Below are 23931 nucleotides of genomic sequence, written 5' to 3'. Positions count from 1 at the left end.
ACAAAAAACAAACAGTAACAACCAATATTCAAATATGGGTGTCCATGATCAAGTTTTTGCCATCATCATCAAACCGTTCACAGCCAATGGGTTGGCAGAACAGAGAACATTCCTTTCCCCCTTACTTACGTACCCTCAGAGCAGCTCAGGTGTTGACTCTTTGATGTCTACAAATTGCTGCAGACTCTGCTAGAGCTTTGCATGGAGTCTCACAGGAAGTTTGGTCTCCACTCCACAGCTTCTGACATATGCCTAAGCACATAATATAGTCTCTCTTTTGGAGTCTTGCCTTTCCCAGATTTCCTGATACAGCCCATCTCTTAGTCTGTTCTCTTAGTAAAGTTTTCTCTCACATTCCTAAGTTCTTCTCAAAGGCACAAGCACATTTGGGTACAGTAACAGAAGTAGGGAATTTAATATCGAGATGCCTTCAAAATATCTTCTGATATTTGATGATATAAATAAATTACTTTTTAAAATATAATAATGTTGTAGCTATTAAAAAATAAAAGGAATCCTTATCTTTTAGAGCTATATACTGTAAAATGTATGGATGGAATGATTTAATGTGCTTTAAATTATTATGGGAAGGGGAAAATGCATGGAGGTTGAATGAGGCCTGGTCGGTGGGGATTTGATAATTGTTGGGTCAGAGTAAGGGGCACATGGAGGTCATTATTATATTGTTTATGTTTTTTGTAAGTGTAATTTTTCATAATAAAGAAGTTTTAAAAAACCTTTTGGATCGTTTATGGTTTCTTAATTTAAAAAGAAAACCCATAGCCCAATATAATGAGGGCACACCAAACCACAATTCTCGGGCCTGAGCAATATACAGTCTCTTTCAGATGTGGGCCTCAGATTGTGGGCCGAAGTGAATTCCACTCCTGCTGAGGCTGTTTTCCTCCTTCCTGTCAACTCCTACCCACTTCTCTTTTCTTCTTCTTCCAATGCCCATCTCTCAACTTGCTAACAATCACTCTCCTACATTATCAGCGGCCCCTCTTCCATCTTTCTTTCACCTGACTTCTCAGTTTTCAAATCCAATCATTTCATTCTCTACCTCAGACCAGATCCCCCTCAGACCTCAAAGAGTGGAAGCTGATTGGTGCCCTCAGGCCATTTTCTCACCCTGCTTTGTAGCTTTACCAGGCTTTGGCCTGGCCTGCTCTGCCCTTTCTCTTCTGGCAGCCTGGTTTGCCAGCAGGGCCAGAAAAGCAGCTTCCCTCACTTCTTTCATGGGACCTATTCAGGATCTCCAGGCTCTGGCCTGAAGTCTCAGACTGTGTGCTTTGAATCTTCCAGCCTCACATTACAACCCTGCACAAGGGGATTTCAGATATTTGCAGCTCGGGAGGAGGTGACCTTTTGGCTCCCTACTGCCAAGCCTGGTGGAAACCCCCCTTCCGCCACCTTCCTCATCTCCTGAGCAGTGGAAAGTCTAGATGCAGGCTTCACAGTTTCAGCTGGGGGAATTTCTAGGATGCCTATTCATTTTCCTGAGATTTTGTACCCCTTTTAGATGCACATGTTGCTCTGAAAGTCTTGAAAGCATTTAATCTTGTAATTGTAAGCCCTGGCACTTGGAGGATTTCAGGGTTTTCAGATAACTTTTCTATACAAATATTGATTGTTCTTTAGTAATGTGCACTTTTCATGACTCTATAGGTGAGAAGGGTCTCTGTCAGCTTCCTTTGATACAAGCTCCATTGTATTGCCAATCCTAGGAAAAGGAGAAGAAAGAGGTAAGAGAAGAAACTAGGAGAGGGGCAGAAGAGGAGAAAGGAGAGGATAAGAAACATTTCCTTTTTCATCTATTTCTTATGCTAGACGAAAGCTGGCTTCACCAGTGACTTATTTTATTAAACTGCATTTCACTGGATTCTGATGAGAGAGTTTAAATGTCCAAATGGTAGGTGAGCTATTTCTATGCTTGGATATTATGGGCAATTTTTTCATATATTTCCTAAAGCAAGAAGTTCCTCATATTGAAGAGACAGTCATTTGCTGGCCATATTTATCCAAGTTTATGTCACAGCTCTTCAATAATTCATATAATATATATTTCAAATTTGGTTGATGTTTTGTCTCCATTTTCCAGGACATTGAAAGTAATTGCTTGCAACTCTTGGTTTTGCCTAGACAAACAAGGCCTAGATGTTGATAAATTTGTTTATTCTATTTGTATAAATTCTCACAGGAGCCAGAATAAATAAATAGCATTTATTTATTTAATAAAATTTATTTAGTACGTATCTTTTTTATTACAAAGGTGAATAAATAAATAGCATTTATTTATTTAATATTTAATTTAATAAAATTTATTTAGTACGTATCTTTTTTATTACAAAGGTGAATAAATAAATAGCATTTATTTATTTAATATTTAATTTAATAAAATTTATTTAGTATGTATCTTTTTTATTACAAAGGTGGTATGTTCATGTAAAGAAATTCAGAACATAGAGAAAAAGGAGAAAAAAGAAAATAAAAGACCCCACTCTCAGAGATAATTGCTTTTTAGTGTAGATCCCATAAAAGGAATCTTGGTGTTTGTTCTACTTTGCATTTTTCTTTTTCTTTAACACTGTACCATGGACATATTCTTATCTATACAACAGGAGTTACTGCAGTATAAAATATAGGAAATGTACAAATTGTATGTGTGCAGCTTGATGAATGCTCACAAAGTGCAAACCGCCACATAACCCACAGGACAGGACAGCACCCCAGAAACAGAAGCTAACAGCACCCGAAACCTCCCCCATGTGCCCTTCTAGTCACTATGCAACATCCACTATCCTGTCTTCTAAAGCATAGATGTTTTTCTGCCTGGTATTGAACTTTATATAAATGGAATCGTACAGTGTTGCTGTTTTTTTTTTGCCTTAGCTTCTCTCATCATTATGAATATGAGATTCCTTCAATTTTTATGAATGGTTATAGTTGGAGCATTCTCATTGGGGTGTACTCCTTGCGTGCATCGGCTCTGCGCATTGGACTATTATGGTAGATACCTTGTGGTTTTAATTTTTATCCTTTTTTTGAAGTGCTTGCTCAAGTCTTTTGCCCATTTTTCTATTGGGTGTCTAATTTTTCATATTAATTTGTAAAAGTTCTTCATATATTCTGGATAGGTCCTTTGTCAGATACAGGTTATATGTTCTCCCATTCTATGACCTGCCTTTTTACTCTCTAATTGTGGCTTTTAATGGAATAGAAGTTTTTAATTTTTAAATAGTCCAATTTATCAACTTTATTTTACATTTAGTATGTTCTATGTCCTGTTGGAGAAATCTTTGTCTATATTAAGGTCATGAAAGTATTCTCTTATGTTTTCTTCTAAAAGGCATATTATTTTACCTTTCACATTTAGAGCAATAATACATCTAAAATTGATTTTTATGAGTAGTTTGAGGTAGATGGTAAAGATTCTTTTTGTTTTCCTGTGTATATATAACTGACTCAGCATCATTTATTGAAAAGACCATTCTTTCTCCATACACCATGATTTTTAATGTGTCCATGGTATTCTCTCATGGGTGTGCCATTTAACTAGTTGTGAGAGCTTTTTTTTAGGATTGAACTCTCCCTGAGAGGTTTTTTTTTTTTTGGTGGTAATTAAGTTTGTTTACTTTTTTAAAAGACACTTAGATTACATAAATGATATATAAAAAATGTAGGGGGTTCCCATTGCCCCACTCCCTACCCCTCCCACAATTTCCCACATTAACAACATCCTTCGTTAGTGTGGTACGTTCATTGCAATCGATGAACACATATTGGAGCATTGCCACTAAGTGTGGATTAAAGTTTAAACTCTCTCCCACACAATTTTGTAAGTTATGACAAAATATATAATGGCCTGTATCTACCATTGCTACATCACCAGGACAATTCCAATGTACCAAAAATACCTATTTATCCCCTTTCCCTCCTCGCAGAACCTCTGGTGGCCACTGCTTCCACATCAATGATAAAAGTTCTTCCATTGCTAGAATAACAATAAATCTATAGTAGAATAATAGTAAGTCTACTCTAGTCCATTGTTCATTCCCCAATCCTGAGGATTCTGGGATGGTGATGCCCACTCCTCTAATTGAGAGGGAGTTTAGATCCCATGGGGCAGATGGATGGGACTATCTTGCTTGCAGTTGTAGACACTCTCTGTTCCTTGGGATGGGCGTTGTCCATCATCATCTCCTTGTTTGTTGTCCTGGGTGAGTCCAAAGAACTGGAGAGTAGGTGTTGCAACTCTGTTGAGATTCAGGGCCTGACTGGCACATGAAAGCCCAAAGATTAAAATCTCCTGGACATATACCCATCAACTCTAGAACTAACTATAGGTTCAAATAGAACGGGCAGAAGAGCCATGTGCAGTGCAACTCTGTCACACTGGGGAGCATAAATTCCAAGGTAAGGCTAACTGGTAGGGCGCCAAACTCCTGAGCTGTCTGCCCTGACTATATGTGTGGATGCGAGAGAGTTTTGATTAAGCATTTTCTTCTCTATTCTTCCTTGACGTTTGATCCCAGTGACTGCCAAAAAAAAAAAAAAAAAAGATATTACTGGCATGAATGCTAGAGTACTTCATTCTTTAAGAGTGAATATCGAAATACTAAAAACAGCCCACCATCTAAAAAAATATGATAAAGTTCTTAGTTATGGTTCTGAATGGACTATTTTGAACCAAATAAAAGGGAGATTTTAAAAATGAATTTTGGCTGGAGATTTGGATAAATTAATACTTTTTTGTGGATTTAGGTTAATTCTAGTTAGCAATGATATTAATTTTATTTTATTAGATTAATCTGAAGATTATTCCATATTTTGGAATACTGTTATTCCATATTTTGAAGGGCAGTTTTGGAAGTGTAACAAGTTATTTGATATTTGTCAGAGGAAACTTGCTTTGAGAATATATGTGTAGCATGTATTGCTATTATACAACTAGCATTTGTTCTTTCAGTGATTTACTTTGATGTCACTCTGAGAAGATTCATAATTTTAAAGGTATTAAAAAATGAAAACCTTTGAAGAGTTATTTGACAAAGATGGCTATAATCAAGCTTTGCCAAGAACTGATTTCTATATATTTTGATGGTATCTATGTGAACTTTTGTAATTAAAATATGACATAGTTGCATGGCTAAAACAACCATTTTGTATGGTTAAATTTACTAGAATAAATCTAATTAAGAAGCATAAAGCCAATTACCCAAATGGAACTATAAACATATTCTCATATAGCCTGGTATTGGAGGGACTTTTTATCAGTCTTAATTTTAGCTACTGGGAAAGTATTGGTGGTGTCCATTAGCTGTTGACATGGATCTCTCTCCTCTATTAAGAATCTATATTATTATGAAGTCTAATGTGTTTCAATTTTTAAAAATTAATCTTAAGGCACTTAATAGTTTTTCCATTTAAAATTACTGTTATCAAAATAAGATGAATTTTTTATGAGTAAACAATTTTTATGCACTTGGTTGAGCAGAAATTATTAATTTTTATTTAAAAATCTGACTAATCTTCAGTGCATAAAAATACATTCAAATTGGATTTAACCTCTGGAAGTTAGAATTCTTATTTTTTGTAGAAGTATACATATTTGTCTTTTCATGTATTAGCAATTTTTGGTTCTATTGAAATTATTATGGGGTAAATAAATGTGGTCAAACTGGATTTACTGATACCTAAACCCTTTTCTTTTACATGTGCAAACCATATTATCTATTGTGTCTTTCCAAAGATCACATCATCTTACTTATATAATGCTTCCAGTAAACAAATTGAACTTAAAGCTAGAAATTATGACAGAAAGGCTTGTGGGTTGTAGAGAGTGATTTAGATAAAGAGCTTTTCAAAGTGCATTTCATAAAATACTGGTTCACAGGATAGTGTCGTGTTAAAAAAAAACAACAAAAGAAAAAGAATACAGGGGTCAAATTAATTTGGAACATAATGGGTTAAACCAAGTTAATCAGATGTCCAAAATTCCAGGCTATTCAGAACCCTGAATATTCCTTGTACATTGTGAGTTCCCGACTGGTGGTGGTGAGGGAGCAGTCTAAGGGTATATAGTGTTTCCCAAACTGAGACCTCAGGGTTACTTCAGGGTCTACTCCAGTGTTTCTGGAATATTCTTCAGGAAATGTTGGTTTATAGAAGCTACTTCACCCCAAGGTCACGAGTTCAGCCTAGCCCCCAAATTCCAAATTCCGTAATGGACCTGATAATTTTGGTGATTTTCTCTGCTTACTATTTCTGGACAGAAAAGTTAGAGTAACTCTTGTTTCCATATGGGAGGAGTTTGAATCCCCTTCACATCCTTAAACGAGATCCCAACCAATCCCTTTCTTCATTCAACAAACATTTATGCGCCCTTAATCATCCCTCAAGGAGGAAGAGTCTTACGCTGGATATTCCCAGGCATGGCTGGCTCCTCATCCGTGCTCTGCGCAAATGCGCTCCCCTTCCTTACCACTCTTTCGCACAATACCCAGTTTTGTTATCTTCATAGCACTTGTCATTATCTGAAAATATTTATTTATGCATGTATCTGTTTGTTAGTAGATAAGCTTGCCCCCCTGGAACATAAGCTCTGTGACATGAGGGGCTTGTCTCTCTTGATCTTTCTATTCCCAGTTCCTGTAACAATGCCTGACACACACAGTGGGCTCTCCAAAGGGCCTGGCCTCTGTGGTTAGGGGACTCACATTCTACAAACATGGAAGCCCATATGTTACCCTCTGTGCTGGAGGTAAACCTAGGAGGAGCTCTGCTCTTGGAGGGTGGTGGCAGGTATGGGTGTGTCGGAGAAGACTTCCTACAGGCAACCTCTGATCTGAGTCTTGAAGGCCAACTAGAACAGATAGTGTTCCTGGCCAAGAGAACAGCTTATGCAAACGGCTGAGGGTGAGTCAGGTGACTCAGAAATGTGCTGTGTTTCAGGGGAGGGCAGCTGGCAGAGAGGAGGAGTTGAGGCAGCAGGGCAGGCAGAGAGAGAAGGTGACAGACCTGGGCATTTGTGCAAAGGAATTAGGGCTTTATTTTGAATTTGATGGGGACCAGTAAAATTGCAAAGGTTGTAAACATGTTCAAATTAGGATTTTAGGAAGATCCTTTTGTCAGCAGGAAGGATGGTAGACAGGAGGGGATGAAACTACAGATGGGGAGGCCTATTTGAAGCTTTTTGCAATGAAACGGAATGAAATTCTTACTGTTAAGGGACTTGCAGTGCTCTTTCTCTCCTCCTTTGGTCATAACTGCTGCTTTGGTAGAAAATCTTTCCTTCCATTGCCATGTGCCCTAATGCTACCTAACTGTTTAAGGCCCAGTCTGAGTGAATGAATGTGGGCACTGTGGGCCAAAGATAGTGAAATATGTGTCCCTGGACTTTTTTTCTGAGAGTATATGGGAAGAGTTTGTCCTGATCATTCATGCATTTGTTCTGGGCATTTGGGGCAATGTAGAGCTAATTAAATGTTTGGTTGTTTCTTACATACCAGGTGCTGTGTGAAATGCTGCATGTACAACGATTATCTATTTAATTCTCAAAAGTACCTAGACAGCAGAGATTATTCTTAGTCTATATAATGGGTTAATTACCTGGAGCACAGCTTTATAAATAATTTTTTCAAAGTCATACCATCATTAGCAAAGTTTGGAAAGTCATCTTGAAAGACTGACACTAGAACCGTAATAAAAGCGTTGTTTTATAAAGAGCATTTACTAAAAGTCAGTAGAGCTAGAGCTTAGTTAATAAGTAATAGGGACCATATATCCAGCTCAACAACCCAATAAGATGGGTGTTATCACATTTGAATAGGTAAGGATAAGGAAGATCAGAGAGTTTAAATTAATTGTGCAAGATGATATAGCTTGGGATTTAAACCCAGGACTATATGAATACAAGGGGTCAGTGATTTTAACAACTTGGAAATGCTCCTCCTGGCTAATTTGTTTGCTAAATTGTTTGCTAATTTGTTTGTATACTTTAAATACTGGGGTCCCAGTTCTTTCACTTGTAAAATGATAAGATTTGAGCTACATGATGTTTAGGATCCCTTTTGCTCTTAGATCCTAAGATTTAGGAGCATCCTGGAGCCCCCTAAATTTCATCATTTATTTTCACTGCTTTGGATTGGACTTACTCCCTTGAATAGTGAGAGAAATATGAATACAGTTAATGACCTGGACGGTAGCTTGCAAGGTGAGCACCGGCAGTGAGCCGAGGGCTGGCTGCCAGCCAAGTGGAAACTGACAAAGTAATTGAGGTGATGACAAACCTGAGGCCAAGGTCCATGCAGCTAAAGTATTGGAGGAGAGCACTGTGGAAATGACCACAGGGTTTCAAGGTCACCAACAGGCCCAGTGAGAATCATGAGGGAATAATGAAAAGTATGTCAGTAACTAGTGCGTGTGGCAGATATAGTGTGGGGATAGGGTTGAGAATGGAATTCAGTGAATTAAAACCAGGATTTTGTGGATAGTCTGTCGAGACAACATTGTATTGAGAATAAAGGCAGAGAAAAGCAGGTCAGTTGGGTGACACCTGATCAAGGCAGCTTGTCTAAAATGGAAAGATCACATGCCATCTGGGAACATTTCCTGGGAAATGTGTTTGCATAAAACCCAAACATTAGTAGATAAATTGCTGGGAAAGCTTTCACGATGGAAGATGCAGGTCATGTTTATATAGCTAATTATATCATATTTATTTGGGGCTTTGGGGATAGAATTAGTAATTTCCTTTCTTAGGGTTTTCATGTCAGAGAGACAAAAGCATTAAAAAAAATGAGATTTTTAAGGGAGTGAATTAAGAAGAAGCCTTAATTGGCACATATAAAGAAAAAAAATGGAGGAAAACAGAAACCTTTGTTGTGCAATCCATGTGCAATGCAACTGCAATAGATCATTAGCAAGGGAGGCACCATTCCCAAGTCCTGCAAGCCTCTTTACAATTACTTAACTGTCTCCGTCTGAAATATTGAGGCAGAGCTACAGAGAGAACAAGTTGTCAGAGATCCAGAAAAAACCCTTGTACTGGAATGTTCTTCCATGTTATAAATTTAATGATTCAGTTCTCTTTAGGGGGTTACCCTAGCCAACTTTTTCAAAACTGGGGCTGTGTGATTAGAGATACTCATTTCATGAGCTTTCTGTCTAAATTTCTCTGAAATAAGTCTCATTTAAGTAAGTAATGCTTAACACAAATTAGTGACTGTATAAAACAATGTAAAAAATAAAGATGAGAGGTATATCAACATGCAGATGGAGGGATAGAAAAATACAAGTTACTCTTCCAAGGTCCCAAATGCTATGAAATGAAGCTCTGAAAATGTGACCTAAGTGTGATGATGGTATCACCAACCAAACTTTTTTGTCACAAGTAGGAGTCCATGAAGATAAAAACTAGAATAAAGAAATTTTCAGGGTGAATGATGATAATATAATGTAGGATACTTTCAAGAGACAAATGCATTAATAATCAGATCGAAACGTGAGACACTTCACAGATGTTTAAATGTTTTGGAAAATAAGAAAATGTTCTGCAGCAAGGTAACACGTATAACGTAGGGCCTGATACTGAATAGATCCTCATAATGTCTTTTTCTCTCTTGCTCTACACTTATGTAGTAAACACGGGAAAAGAAAGACCGGGAGACTCCTTATTCCTCCAACACTTTATTGGACTGAAACCAGGTTTACATAAGGCTACTGTCAGAAAGAGAACTAACATTTGTGGAACCAGGACAAGTCCTTGTAGAAACGGGCAAGCAAATAAGGATACAATGTTTATTGAGGATCTATTTTATTCCAGGCACTTTGCTATGTATTAGCTATTTCTTTTTCTGCTCACGACAATCCAGCTCCATTTTGAAGAATAAGAGAGTTAAAAGTTTAAAATTTTGCCCAAATGCACATAGAGCTAAGGTGGCAAAGTTGGCGTTTGTCTCCAACCCATATTGTACTATTTCTTAAACTGCCTACCCCTAAAATTGACATTTAAGTTATTAAAGGGCTATGATATGAAAGGCAGATAGTGGTGCCAGAAGACAGCCTGACTGACTTGCCTTAGGGATTATGTACCCTCTGTACCTCCATGCTTTTAAATAAAATAATACTAACACTTTTCTTATTGCAAAGATAAAACAAGTTTCCTGTAAACCAGAGATAGTCATTGTTAAAATTTTTGTTCTCTAAGCGTTTTTTTCTATTCTTATGCACTTATGGATATTATGACAATACAAATATATATTTTCCAAAAAGTGATCATATGTACCTACCCCAGTTGCAAACTGATTTTTGCTTATTCAAACAGATTAGGATGCCTTGAAAGTATAAAGACTGGATTTTATAATATACTTGATGGACAATTCCCTTTTACATTAATGAATGCAATTATAACATGTAATAAATTATTTGAAGTGTGCCAGGTGAGAGGTAAAACTAGCAAAAATGTTAAATGCTATTTATATTTACTAAAATGATATTCACTATGTGAAGCATAATAGCCCAATCTCTGACAAATTGATATCCAAAGCTCATACCAGTGCTGAAAGGGGAGGGTTACACAAAGTCCAAATGAATTTCCTTTGAAACTGGGAGCTTTTATATATCCTCAGTTGGCAATAAACAGCACCAGAGTAACTTTTCAGATATTGTGAGCCCTCAAATTATCTTTTGTTGCACAAGTCTGGCTGAGAGATATAATATTGAGAAATAAAATTCAGAGAATACTAAGTGACATGCTATCCATCCACGCCTCTAAGGTACTCTTTTATCTTTGGATCAAATAAGGTCTTTTGGCTACAATGTATTTATCTTTTTTTAAAAAAGAGATTTATTTATTTATTTATTCCCCCTCCCCCCCAACACCCTCTCCAACCCCATTGTTTACTCTCTGTGTCCATTTACTATGCGTTCTTCTGCCACTGCTCTGGGCTCCAAGAAATTTGTGGGCAGTATCGTATGGGCCGCACCCACCACGAACCCTGCTGCAGAGGAGGAGATAGCAGATGCCCCTGGTAATTGCTGAGTACCACCAAGCTGCCACATTTCCACGGGCCAGGAGAGTGGAGGGTGAGGGGCATCTTACTGTGCCAGGCTCCAGTGCGGGGAGCAATTTTGGAACCCAGGATCTGAAGGCACCTGTCTTCTCTTTATGCGGCACCAGGAATCGATCCTGGGACCTTCTGGAGTGGGAGAGAGGTGCTCAATCCCTTGCACCACCTCAGCCCCTTAGTGTACTGTGTCTCTTATTGTCTCTTCTCTGAGTCTCTTTTTTTCTTGCTGCACCAGCTATCCACTCAGGCCAGCTTTCTGTGCGGGCCACCTCTCCACATGGGCCAGCTTCCCTTCACCAGGATGCCCTGGGAAATGAATCCTGTAGCTCCCATATGGTAGGCAGGAGCCCAATCACTGGAGCCACATCTGCTTCTCTTATATATCTTGAAATCCTTGATGGACTTTAATTAGGATCCTTGTAAGAGGCAGGCATATAAAATCATTCCTATATTTGCTATAGAAATACTATAGTGTCTACTATAGACACTACTTGATGTCCCCAATTTTAAATCCTTTGAGAGAATTTGCTTTAGATTTCAGTGCCAGGAAAAAAATGTCTTGCTGAGAAACTCATATGCTTTTTCCTTCATCATAAGAGCAATTTTTTAAAAGCAATTAACCTTTTCAAATTAAAAAACTCATTTTTTATATCAATGTGGCAAGTTACTCAGTTAACACAAGATAATAACTATGATAACAATAAATCTGCCTTAGCGGTTACACTCTACCCTTATTTTTGTTCGTTCCTTCATCTTGAGGGATTTGGGATGATGTCCACTTTGCTTCAGGTTGAGAAGGGACGTAGATATTATGGGGCAGAGGAAACGAACTGTTTTGCTTGCAGTTGAAGGTACTCCTTGCTTTTAGGATGGGGCTGGTCCACCTTCATTCTCTTAGCTGTCCAGGGCAGGCTAGAAGAACTGGAGAGCAGGAGATGGCCGCATCTCTGCTGGGATTCAGGGCTCACGTGGCACAAGAACGATCTGAAGCTTTTAAGTCTCTGAGAAATATACTTAACAGGTGGATTGAAAATTATAGTTCAAATGAAAGAAGTAGAAGAATCATGATTAAGGGATTTATAAATGTGTATAGCTATGCTATATTGGGGAAATAGCTTTTCAGATATTCCCACATAAAGCCTGAATAATAGCGATTTTTAAAAAAGATTTAATTATTTCTTTATGTCCCCCCTCCCCAAGTTGTCTGTTCTCTGTGTCCACTTGCAAGAGGCTTCTTCTTTGTTCACTTCTGTTGTTGTCAGCAGCACGGGAATCTGTGTTTTTGTTGCATCATCTTGTCGTGTCAGCTCTCCGTGTGTGCAGCGCCATTCCTGGGCAGGCTGCACTTTCTTTCGCGCTGGGCGGCTCTCCTTATGGGGCGCACTCCTTGCGCGTGGGGCTCCCTTATGCGGGGACACCCCTACGCAGGGGACACCCCTGTGTGGCAGGGCACTCCTTGTGTGCATCAGCACTGTGTGTGAGCCAGCTCCACACCGGTCAAGGAGGCCTGGGGTTTGAACCGCGGACCTCCCGTGTGGTAGGCGAATGCCCTAACCACTGGGCCAAGTCCGCCTCCAATAACGATTTTCATGATTGTGGTTCCCAACCTCCCCAACCCCTAACCGAGAAATTTAGAGCCAAATTTGATGCCAAATCAAAGAAATTTTGTTAATTCTTAATATTAGTAGTCTACACATTCTTCTTTTTTGGTATTGTTTTTAATTCCCATTTTATTACCGTTGTTATATTTGTTTGGAAAGGGTAATTCTTCCTTATTTCTTTTCTCTCTTAATAACTTAGAAAGCTAAAGAAAATATTGCTTTTTGTTTAAGGAATGTGATGTTGCAAAGTATTGTGTTTCATCAGTTTACTGTTCATTTAAATTTTCTCTGTGTGTATGTAATCTTGTAGGATTTTTCTCTTGAAACTTGGAATTTAGAAATTTGTCAGAGCTAGCTGTGGCTCTTTTCACTTATCTTGCCTGCCCATTAATGAACCCTCTTAACCTGAAGACTAAAACCCTCTTTAGCTCAGAGAATTTTTCTTCTAATATTTTTTTTGATTATTGCCTCTCCTTCATCTGATCTATTCTCTCATAAGCTAATTTTTTTCTCAGAATTAAACACATCTATGATGACCAACTTTATCTAGCTTGCTTAGAACTTTCCCAGTTTTAGCACAAACTGGGACAATTGGTTACCCTATACTTAGTTAAGAAAACAGTGGTTTTCAAAGTATTTGTAGTGACAAAGGAGTTTTTTAAATTTTTTAATTTCTACTCTATTAGGGACTGATTTTTTGAAAAGACAATAAAAACGAAAACAACACAAGTGAAATAAAAATGACATACGAAATCCAAACCCAATTTAAAAAGTTCTTTTAAATTCAACAGACATATGATTACTGTGTCAAATTGCTCTGAAAGTTCCTAAATGGTTACTCCTCCTTTCTGTAGGTAATTTGTCCAATCTGGTGACAGCTTGTGAATCACACTTTGAGCAGCCCTGCTCTAGGATTTCTCTGGTCTGCACTGACAATCCCTTCCATATCCCCACCCCACCTTCAATCTCTCCAGCCTGGGCTAAATGCCTCTCTTTGGTGGTCAGATACCCCATTACATTAAACTGCACACTTCTTGAGGGCAGGGATAGAGTCTTATTTATCACACTGCCGGGCAAGGAGCTTGGTAGGCTGTTGTATTCATTGACTCTTCATTGAGTAGTAAGGCCTGAAGTCAGGGAAGGACTCTGGTTGCTTGGGGCCTTCCTAGGGTATCTTTTGGATGATTCATTGGGCCGAGCCCACTTCCAGAAGGTTAGCTCTTCTGGGTGAGACACTTATCTTCTCTGTATCAGAACATCCCCTTTTCAGATGAGGAGAGAGAAATGTAACCAGCATTAAGTTTCAGGCACCCAGGCTCACAGAATTCATTTGACCAAGTACTGAGAACATTATCTGTCCATCCCAGGCTCTCTTTTCTCTCTGCAGTTGGTGTTGCTTTCCCATTTCATGAGTTGACTCATATATAGTTTGGTTCTTTTCTGCAGCTCTCTCTATCCTTTATCTGAGGCCCAGACTCACTCCTTGGATTCCTAATTGACGCTATTTTCCTCACAGCTGTCTGATCCCCACAGCTTTCCGCCGGCTAGGCACTATGGACCAAGTGGGATAACCACAGAAGTCCCTTCACTAACCTTCCCTTTGAACATAGCACTTTTCCCAGCTGTTCTAAACATGAAGAAATTCTAAGCCATCTGTTCTGCTTATGTAAACTTCCCTTTGCCTTTTTCAACCACTAGGTCTTCTCCATTTCCCTGCCTTTAGTTTCATTCAATTCTTCCTTTAGCCTAAGCATAAGAGGTTTTAGGCTTTATTCTTGACCCTCAGGAATCAAATTCCTTGTCCCTAATTTATGAACTATCAAGTTCCTGCAAGAAACATTAGCATATTTTGTAACATCTGTCACATTTAATTATGTACCCATTTTCAGGGAGGACCCATTCAGATGCCAACAATAGTCTTTTAGAGAGGATTTTTTTAGCTATGAGATATAGGAAAGATGAGAGTGGAAGGAGAGGGGAAGTAAAAATCTACAAGGAAAATGGGCAGTGCTGAAAATGTAGCAAATTCTACTGAGTAAAGGACCTGGGAGGTCAGAAATGCATCCTGCAGGAGATAAGGAAGGAAGGAAGGAAAAACATTTCTGCTGGGCTGATGGTAATGGGATAAGGCTAGAGCTAGTTAACTCCAAGCAACCCAGATATGGGTGCACGCTATAGGCTGTGGTTAAATTTCTTTACATCAGAAATAAGTTCAAGGAAAATCACATGGGGAATCAGATAGGAATCACTGTATTCTGCTCAGCAGGCAATTCTGGAGCAGACAAAGATAAATACTTTCTTCCCTCTCTGCTTGTGTGGAAGGGAAATTCTAGCTGGTTCTGTAGTAGGTGTAGGAGTTTGGTTGGAGACATCTTTCACATTTGCAGCCCTCCCTGCACAGTTTTTGGTGCATTGATTCACACTTTAGAAACAATTATACATGGACCCCTTGTACTCTGCAGGATTCCAGATTGAGTTAATTTCACCCTTTGGAAAGTAATTTGGGACTATTTGTCAAAAACTTTTACCAGGTTTGTAACCACTATTTCCACTTCTGGGCTCTTCCCAGAAATTAATCAGAAATATGAAAAAAACCATAATGTGAAATATAGAAAAATTAATATAATGTTTCAGAAAATGGAAACAATCAGGGAATGATTACATAAAGTATTAACATCTCACTGAAAAATTATTCAGCCATTATAATGTTCACAAAGACTGTGTCTGAAAAATGTGTGATGATACAAAATGATAATGTAAAATTATACATACAACATGATTACAAGTGTGTAAACTTTTTAAAGGAAGGGGACTGGAAGAAATTAGATCAAAATTTTAGTTATGGTTGTTTTGGGAGAAGGTGAGATTGTGGGAAAACTTTCTTTTTTGTACTTTTCACTATTTCCTAATTTTTTTTCCTAAAACACGTGTATTACTTTTTAAATGGAAAACTGTAAGCATTCTTTTCACAGCAACTGGTACTGTGGAATAAATGATATCTAACTCATGGCTTGCAGTCTGTAAAAAAGTTCCCTTTCACAGTGTAGTTGAATTGTAGGACGGAGGCCAGCTCGTGTGAGAAAAAGAACACTAAATTATCCCTGTCGTCATTGAGGAACAGGATCTGATTTTCACCCTATTCAGACTGGGAAAATCATCAGAAGATTAAAATGACTAATAAGAAAACAGTCAAGGAAATTTCGTGTAAATTTTCCCCGAAAAAGAGAAGATAAAGTTCTATTTTTTTTCTTTCACGTTGTGTTCCTTTTCCAGTGGCCTGCGCTGTTGTGAAGTTCAGTGACCATCTCTTTTGCATTATTCAGGCCATGGAATAACTGGATGTGATCATTTAAACCGTGAGGGATGGCAACCTTCCTGCCCTACCCAGACAATAGTACTGTTTGAACTGGCAGTTAATCACAGTTCAAAAGTGACTTATCTGTAATGTACTATATGACTAATTTAGCAGCTAAGCAGTTTCATTGTGATTTTCAAGTCGGTGGAATTCCTGTCACCTCTCCAACAATTAAGTCATATTGCATAATTGTTGGGTGACATCACCATGCTTCAAGATTATTGGTTGAAGAAAAAAAAAATGTTTCCTGGACTTGTAAGCCTTTCCGGTATCCAAACAAATGACCTGTACTGTTACTGCAGTACAGCCGGAGACCAAAGAAAAATGTGATTGGAGACGGCTTGGCGTTAGTGTGTCACTGAGAACTGCAGTCGGTAGCACCCAGGATCCTGCGGGGGAGGTTCTCCAACGTACCTAATTCTGCAGTCTCTTCCTTTTGTGTGGGACTCCACAGTGCCAGTCAGTAAGGTGTGGGGTGAAAGAGCCAGAGACAGTGGCACTCTCTTTTAATGAGGGCATTTCATTTCTCTGAGAACTTTATAGCCTTCCCTTTGGAGGGAATAGATTTTTTAAAATGCAGCTCACCATCTGCTATACACATAGAAACTGAAGAGATGGTCATCTGGGACCCAGTTGAAAACCTTTTATGGCTGAAAGCCTAGCTTATTTCTAAGGGAACTGGTGATCCAGTTTAATCACCATCGAGCACATACACTTTAACGTTAAGTTTATTTAGTTTCGTAAAATGTCTTGGGGTGTGGGTGTGGTTCAGTGGTTCCATGCCTGCCTCCCCTGTTGGAAGTCCTGGGTTCAATCCCTGGTACCTCCTTAAAAAAAAAAAAAAAAAGAAAAGTCAGGCTTTAAAATTATACACATAAATGCCTAAAATCTGGAGCTGTGACTTGTTGGAATTTATGATAATAATAGCTAACATTTATTGTTTTCTATGGACCAGCACTGTTGTAAGTACTTTGCATATGGTAATTCATTTAATCCTACAAAGTAGGTACTATTATTATTCTTCATTTACAGATGAGGGGATGGAGATGACTCCAGGTAAAGAGAAGGTCAGGTGCAGAGCACAAAGTCTTAACTACTGCATCTTTTATAAAAACAACTTCTACCTGGCGAGTGCTTTTTAACGTAACAGGCACTATATTGTATGTATTATAACTTATTCTTTCATCAGCTCTGTGAGGTAGAAACTGTGCTATTTTTATGCTCATTTTATAGATGAGAAAAGTGAGGTACAGAGAAAGTCAGTCACACAGAGAGTAGGTAAGGAAGCAGGGATTCCAAACCCAGCAGAGTAGATCCACAGTCCATGCTTTTAACACCGTGCTACACTGCTTTTCAGTAGCTACTGTTTACTGACTACCTCCTAGTGTGAACTCCTCACAAGCCTGCATCCTAGGTATCCTGACCCCTGATTTACAGAGGAGGAAACGGAAGCTCTGGGAGAACAGGTAACCTGCCGGCTTCTAAGCAGCGAGGTAAAAATCTTCAAGTCCACTGACCTCCACCATACCGCAATACGACTATCTCTCAAAAATCCAAAACTACAGTTTCAAAGCGAAGTGACAGAAGGCTTGTCAGCAAAGGGCCTGACACTGAGTGTGAGGGGCGCTGTCTTGGTCGGACATCCCCAGAGACTGGGGCCGGCTGAAGAGGCCACCCAGCAGAGCCTGGGAAGTCAGCAGTCACCTAGGAGCGGTGCTCTGATTGCCAGGCACCCTTCCTTGCAGGCACCCTCTCCATTTGTGGATTCTGGGTGATCACCTGAATGTGGTCAGACTCGTCTCTCCCTTAATTCCCTTTCTCTTTTCGTCCCCCTTGATATTCCAGAACTGGGCTCCTCTGCCCTCCGTCGTTTAGTTCACAGGCTTGCCCTTGCTCAGTCCCCTTGCCTTGTAAGGGTTGCCTCCCCAGCCCTCGGCCTTCCTCTTATTTCGTAGCACATATTCAGTTCTCTGGAATGCGGCCACCCATAAGCATGACACACATCTTCAAAGGGCTTTAGAAATCCATGTGATTAGTGCATTTCATTTAGTTAAAGGAGACGTGTATCAACACAGCCCACGTGTAACCTCTTGATTTCACAGAATGGGTTTCCTCCCTTCAAAACTGTAATAATTTAAAAATTCTGAAATCACAATAGAAAACAAAAACAAACTAAAAAGAGAAACAAAACAAAAGATTGAAAAATCGTTTGCATATTATCAAATTATTGACGCCAGAGTTTTTAGGAGGAGAATCCCTGTGGTGAATTTAAGCTCTTATTCTATTAAGGAAAATTAGATGTCTCTATTTACTCATTTAAGAAAGACTTATTTGAGGAGAAGTAGAGAACAAAAATACATATGAAACATCCTGCATGTACCTAAATACTTTAAAAAAAACCTTAAAAATGAGACAAATTGAGGGTTGGTTAGTGAGGAAGCTAACACTGGTAGGAATGAGCAGGGAACCTTCTTGAAGGAAGAGAAACTTGGCTAGACTTAGAAGTACTAGTAGAACTGCAATAGGCTGAGATGAGAAGTAAAGGAAAGGACAGTCTATACAGGGAAAGAGTGTAAGACAAAAAGACAAGATGACGGGATGAGGCTGTGAATCCTTCTCTAGGGCACCCAGCAATTAAGTAAGGTGAGACTCTCCTATAAAAATCTCCAGGGATGGTCAGTTATTTATTCTGCTTTTATGTTGGGGACTAGAATGTAGTGAGAAAGCATGTCTCATCCTAAAATGGAGAAAAGGGAAAATCTTAACATTGCTGTGTTATGAGCTGGCCCTGCCCTGGGCCCATGAAACTCCCTTTAATGAAGATAGGTGAAGACTCAGCCTTGTAAACACAACTCAACAGCACCCAGAAGGTATGTTCATCTAAAACTTACTCTGGTAAATCTCAGTAGACAGGGTTTCTACTCTGTGTCACCCGCCCTTCTCAGTGACCTCAGGTCAATCATTACATCTTCTCTGCTTGATATCCACGTTACTGAGAAAAATGTCAAAGTCCTTCTGTTCAGAGAGTGGGCAAACCATATGTGGGAACCTCTCTCAAGTGCTGTTTGTGGTCCTAATCAGTTTCTGGGGATGAGTTTTATTACAGCTATTACTGCCTCATGACAAATTAGTTTACCTTGACTCCTTGGTCACTAGGTGCTTTGGGATGTGGTCCAGGAGGGGACAATGCATTCTGTCACTCATTCAGACATTGAATGAATGCCTCCAGTGATAGCCTGCCTTCACAATGGCCCCAGGGATCCCTGCCTCCTGGCATTCATGACCATCCACGTTTATCAGGGTTGGACTGAGTGACCAAAAGAATATGGCAAACGTGATGGTACATTACTTCTGAGGTAGATTATAGAAGGAACTGTGGCTTCTGCTTTGCTCTGTCTCTCAGATCACTTACTCAGGGAAGACAGCTGCTTTGTCCTGAGAACACTCAGTGGCCCTTGAAGAAGTCCATGTGGGGAGGAACTGAGGCCCTCTGCCTACAGCCAGAGAGGAGCCAAGGTCTCCTGTCAACAGTTATTTGAGTGAGTCATCTTGGAAGCAGATTCTCCAACCTCAGTCAAGCTTTTGGATAACTGCAGCCCTAGCTGACACCAGATTTCAACCTTGTGCAAGATCCTGAGCCAGAACCCACTCATCTAACTTGCTCTTGGATTTCTGACCCTCAGAAACTGTGTGAGATCATAAACATTTGTAGTTTTAAATTGCTGATTTTGAGGGGTGATTTGTTACACAGCAATAACTATCTGCCATTTGTCTGTTCCTGTACCAGGTTGTGAGAATGACCATGGCTTAGACTCTGCTCTCTGGAAGCTAACAGTCCTCAGAAAAAAGTGGAAATGTAAACACCCGTTTACAATATCATACAACAAATGCTACGCGGAAGATCCTACCAAATGCTATAGGAGGTAGGAAACAAAGCCGTATACTTTATTAGAGAGAGAAAGTGTCTACAAAAGCTTTACAAACAGCTGTTTGGAGATTAGTCTCTAAGGAAAATCAGGAATTTTCTGGGCAAAGAAGAGGGAATAGCATATTTAAAGACTCAGAGGTGGGAGATCCAAGGCATGTCTTAAGAATGTGTTCACTTTTATGTAGCTGTGCCCTATGATTCAAGAGGGGTTTCCTGCTAGGAAAGTTGGCTTTATCTAAGCCATTGACAGGTTTTTATTTATTTATTTATTTAAAAGAAATTTTATTTTTTATTATTTAAAATTTAATTTTATTATTTTTTTTAAAAAGAAGCTTTAGATTACATAAATGCTACAATTAAAATATAGGGGATTTCAATATCCTCCCTCCCTCCTCCTTCCATACTTTCCCACATTAACAACATCCTTCATTAGGGTGGTACATTTGTTACAGTTGATGAACACATACTGAAGCATTGCCACTAAGCATGGACTAATGTTTACATTATAGTTTAAACTCTCTCCCACACAATTTTGTAAGTTATGACATGATATATAATGGCCTGTATCTGTCATTGCAATGTCATTCAGGACAATTCCAGTGTCCCCAAAAATGCCCCCATATTCATCTATTTTTCCCCTCTCTCTCCCCTCAAAACCTCCAGTGGCCACTGCCTCCACATCATTGATAAAAGTTCTTCTATTGCTGTAATAGCAGTAAGTCTATAGTAGAATAACAGTATGTCTACTTTAGTCCAGTGTTCATTCCCGAAGCTTGAGGATTTCGGGATGGTGATGGCCACTCTGCCTCTAATTGAGAGGGGGCTTAGATCCCATGGGGGTAGATGAGTGGAACTATCTTGCTTGCAGTTGCAGATTCTCTCTGTTCCTGGGATGGGTGTTGTCCATTATCACCACCTTGTTAGTTGTCCTGGGTGAGTCCAATGAATTGGAGAGAAAAAGAAATAAAAGACATCCAAATTGGAAAGGAAGAAGTAAAAAACTTTCACTGTTTGCATATGACATGATCCCATATATAGAAAGTCCCAAAAATCTATAATAAAGTTGCTACTGCCAATAAATGATTTAAGTAAAATTGTGGGATACAAGATCAATACGCAGGAGCAGAGCAAGATGGCAGCCGGTCGGAGTATGAGTCTATTCTGTGTATGGAGCCAGTCGTCAGCATCTACTATATTCTGCCTTGGGTCTCCACCCGTGGCTACAAGGCCTCAGACTGGAAAGTAAACCAACCTGATTGGATGGTTGCCTCTGACTTGCATCAAAAGTGAAGATAACCTATATCAAACTTGAGGATAAAGTTTCAGGGGAGCTCTGCGCAGACACCAGTAGAACAGTATCTCAACATTGCTCTGGAGACAGTGACAGATTCCAGCTGTGACTTTGTAAGTCAGCTCCAGAATGGCAGTGGGTGTAGGGTTTTCATTGGCATTGGCTACACAGATATGGGTGATGCTTTTGACTTTAATTTTTCCATGCAAGATCAAGCAGAATACAGCACGAACCTGAGATTTCCAAAGAATGCCAGGAAACAGAAAATCATCCCAAGTTAGATCTGAGCTTCCAGGAAGGACAGACCAATGAGTTGAGTATTGGGAACATCACAACCAAGAAAGGAGGTGCTTCTAAGCCTAAAACCTCAGAAGCTGGGGGCCTAAGCTTACCCCCACCCCTACCTGGCAAAGTCACTCTTCCACTATCATCATCCTCAGTTGCCATCAGTAATCATGTCATCCCATCATCCATTCCAAAATCTAACCATGGAGGCAGTGATGCAGATATCCTTTTAGATTTGGATTCTACTGCTCCCATCATGGCACCTACTCCAGTTTCTTTGGGCAATGACTTGTGGGGAGACTTTAGCACTGTGTCCTGCTCTGTTTCAAACCAGACTCCACAGTCATCCAAGTGGGTCCAGTTCTGAATGCATTGGCAGGACTTTAAGGACAGACTTGAAAAATAAAAATGGCTTTGACAGTACCAACCTGTGAGGGAAGTTTGAAATTCCTTCCCTTCCCTGAACCAAAATTACTGGACAATCTTTTTCGTAGCTTCTCCAGTACATTCAAGCTGGTTTTATCAAACCCCTTTGTTGTTATTTGCTGCACAGCCAAGAGAGTATCTGCCCTCTCCTGCTCACTACCAAGGGAGGAGAACAATGGGTCTTATCATAGTGTGGCTAACTATGCAGGACTCAAAAGGCCAGGGCCTATTTGAGGGGAAAATGACCTCTAATATCCATAAAATTCTTCTCCATCTTTTAAATTTCTTAACTTTTGTTAGAATCATTTTATGACCCCGTGTGTCTCTTTGCAAAGCCCTTTTTGGAAATTTCAGGGAGACAAAAACTTTGAAATTTCCTTCTTCCCTAACCCAAGACTCTAAACATGTCTTCAATGTTTACAAATTCAGAATTTTGATTGAAGTCGGTATGGAGAAAGACCTGTTTCCTAGGTCTTGGTTATCTATCCTTCAGGCTTGTCCGAGTCAGTGAACATCTACTGCTGGATGCAGCTCCATCACCCCCTAGTGTGTTTACATGTCTCTTTCTATGATAAGATGGTTGTTTTGGTGGCACCTCCACTATTTTTTTTGTTTGTTGCCTAGTGCAACACCTCTGGCCAGTGAATGTTTCTTAGATGAAAGAAGTTCAAGATACTGTGCTCTCCAAGTTACGTACTAGAGAAGTGTTTCTTTTCTTGCAGTTCCAACTATTTGTTGCATTTGAAACATGATTTTACTTTTTATTTTACCAGTATTTGACCTAAGTTGAAGGGTTTTGAGTGTTCAAACTGATTTAAAGGGCAGAGAGGTTGAAAGCATTTAACTCTTGTTCAGACCCACATTGCCTTGCTGCTTGGGTATCTGATTCCTTTCCATAGACATTTCTTTTTCAATCCATCCGGCTCTTCAGTAACAAGCTGCTGTTAAGTCTCTCATCATTTATGAAGGAAGTTGGAGAGTCATAGCTTTAGTTGCAAAAGGTTTGCCTAAGACTGATACCCATCACCCAGGGTATCTCAAAAGCAAGTTGCTCTCCCACCACTTCCCATTCTTTCTGCCCCTCTATTCCTTATACAATTTCGTGACGAGATTTCCCCTCTCAGAGGAATGGCAACTATCTGGTTTGTTAATATGCAATTTTGAGAGTGAAATGAGGAGGATATAATTTCTTCCCTTAACAGTTATTTGGATGTGCATACTCTGGTTGAAGTGTTCTCATATCTAGCTTAGAACTGTATTCTCTTAGCTGAATTTCCCTATTATCTCTTCTTAACTCAGGGTCCATTTTCTTTTATTACCTTCCATTCCAGGCAGCTATATTCTTGCAGAACCATGGCCATACATTTTTAAATTCTAGTGGAAGATGTTAAAAAGAAAATCTGTAGAATCAGTAGTAACTAACTACTGGGAACCTATTTTCTCAATCTTCTTCCTTGTTAGGTTCTTTGTAGTCTCAGGGTGAAAATATAGTGTGTATTTGAATTGCTGAAAAATTGAAAATGAAGTTTAAGATATATGTATATAAAATATATGCTGTACTGATGCAATAATGGTAATTAAAATATGGAAAAATAAAAGATCAACATGTAAAAATTGGTAGTGTTTCTATACACTAGTAATGAACAATCTGAGGAAGAAATCAAGAAAAAATTCCATTTACAAAAGGACTCAAAAGAACCAGATATCTAGGAATAAATTTAACCAAGGATGTAAAGGACATGTATACAGAAAACTAGAAAACATTGCCAAAATAAATCAAGGAAGACCTAAATAAATGAAGGACATTCCATGTTCTTGGATTGGAAGACTAAATATCATTAAGATGTCAATTCTACCCAAATCAATTTATAGATTCAAGTCAATCCCCATCAAAATTTCAACAGGCTACTTTGTATAAATGGGAAAGCCAATTATCAAATTTATTTGGAATGGTAAGGGGCCCTGAATAGCCA

The 23931-nt window shown here is 39.1% G+C and overlaps 1 pseudogene; it reads left to right on the top strand.

The window, feature by feature from the left end:
• Positions 1 to 20743: 20743 nt before the first annotated feature.
• Positions 20744 to 21899, top strand: LOC101437753 (adaptin ear-binding coat-associated protein 1 pseudogene; annotated as a pseudogene).
• The last annotated feature ends 2032 nt before the right edge of the window (positions 21900 to 23931 follow it).

This window comes from Dasypus novemcinctus, chromosome 4 (genome assembly GCF_030445035.2).
Source record: "Dasypus novemcinctus isolate mDasNov1 chromosome 4, mDasNov1.1.hap2, whole genome shotgun sequence".
NCBI lineage: Eukaryota > Metazoa > Chordata > Mammalia > Cingulata > Dasypodidae > Dasypus > Dasypus novemcinctus.
The sequence above is the reverse complement of the archived record's forward strand: the minus strand, read 5'-3'. Positions and strand labels throughout refer to the sequence as shown.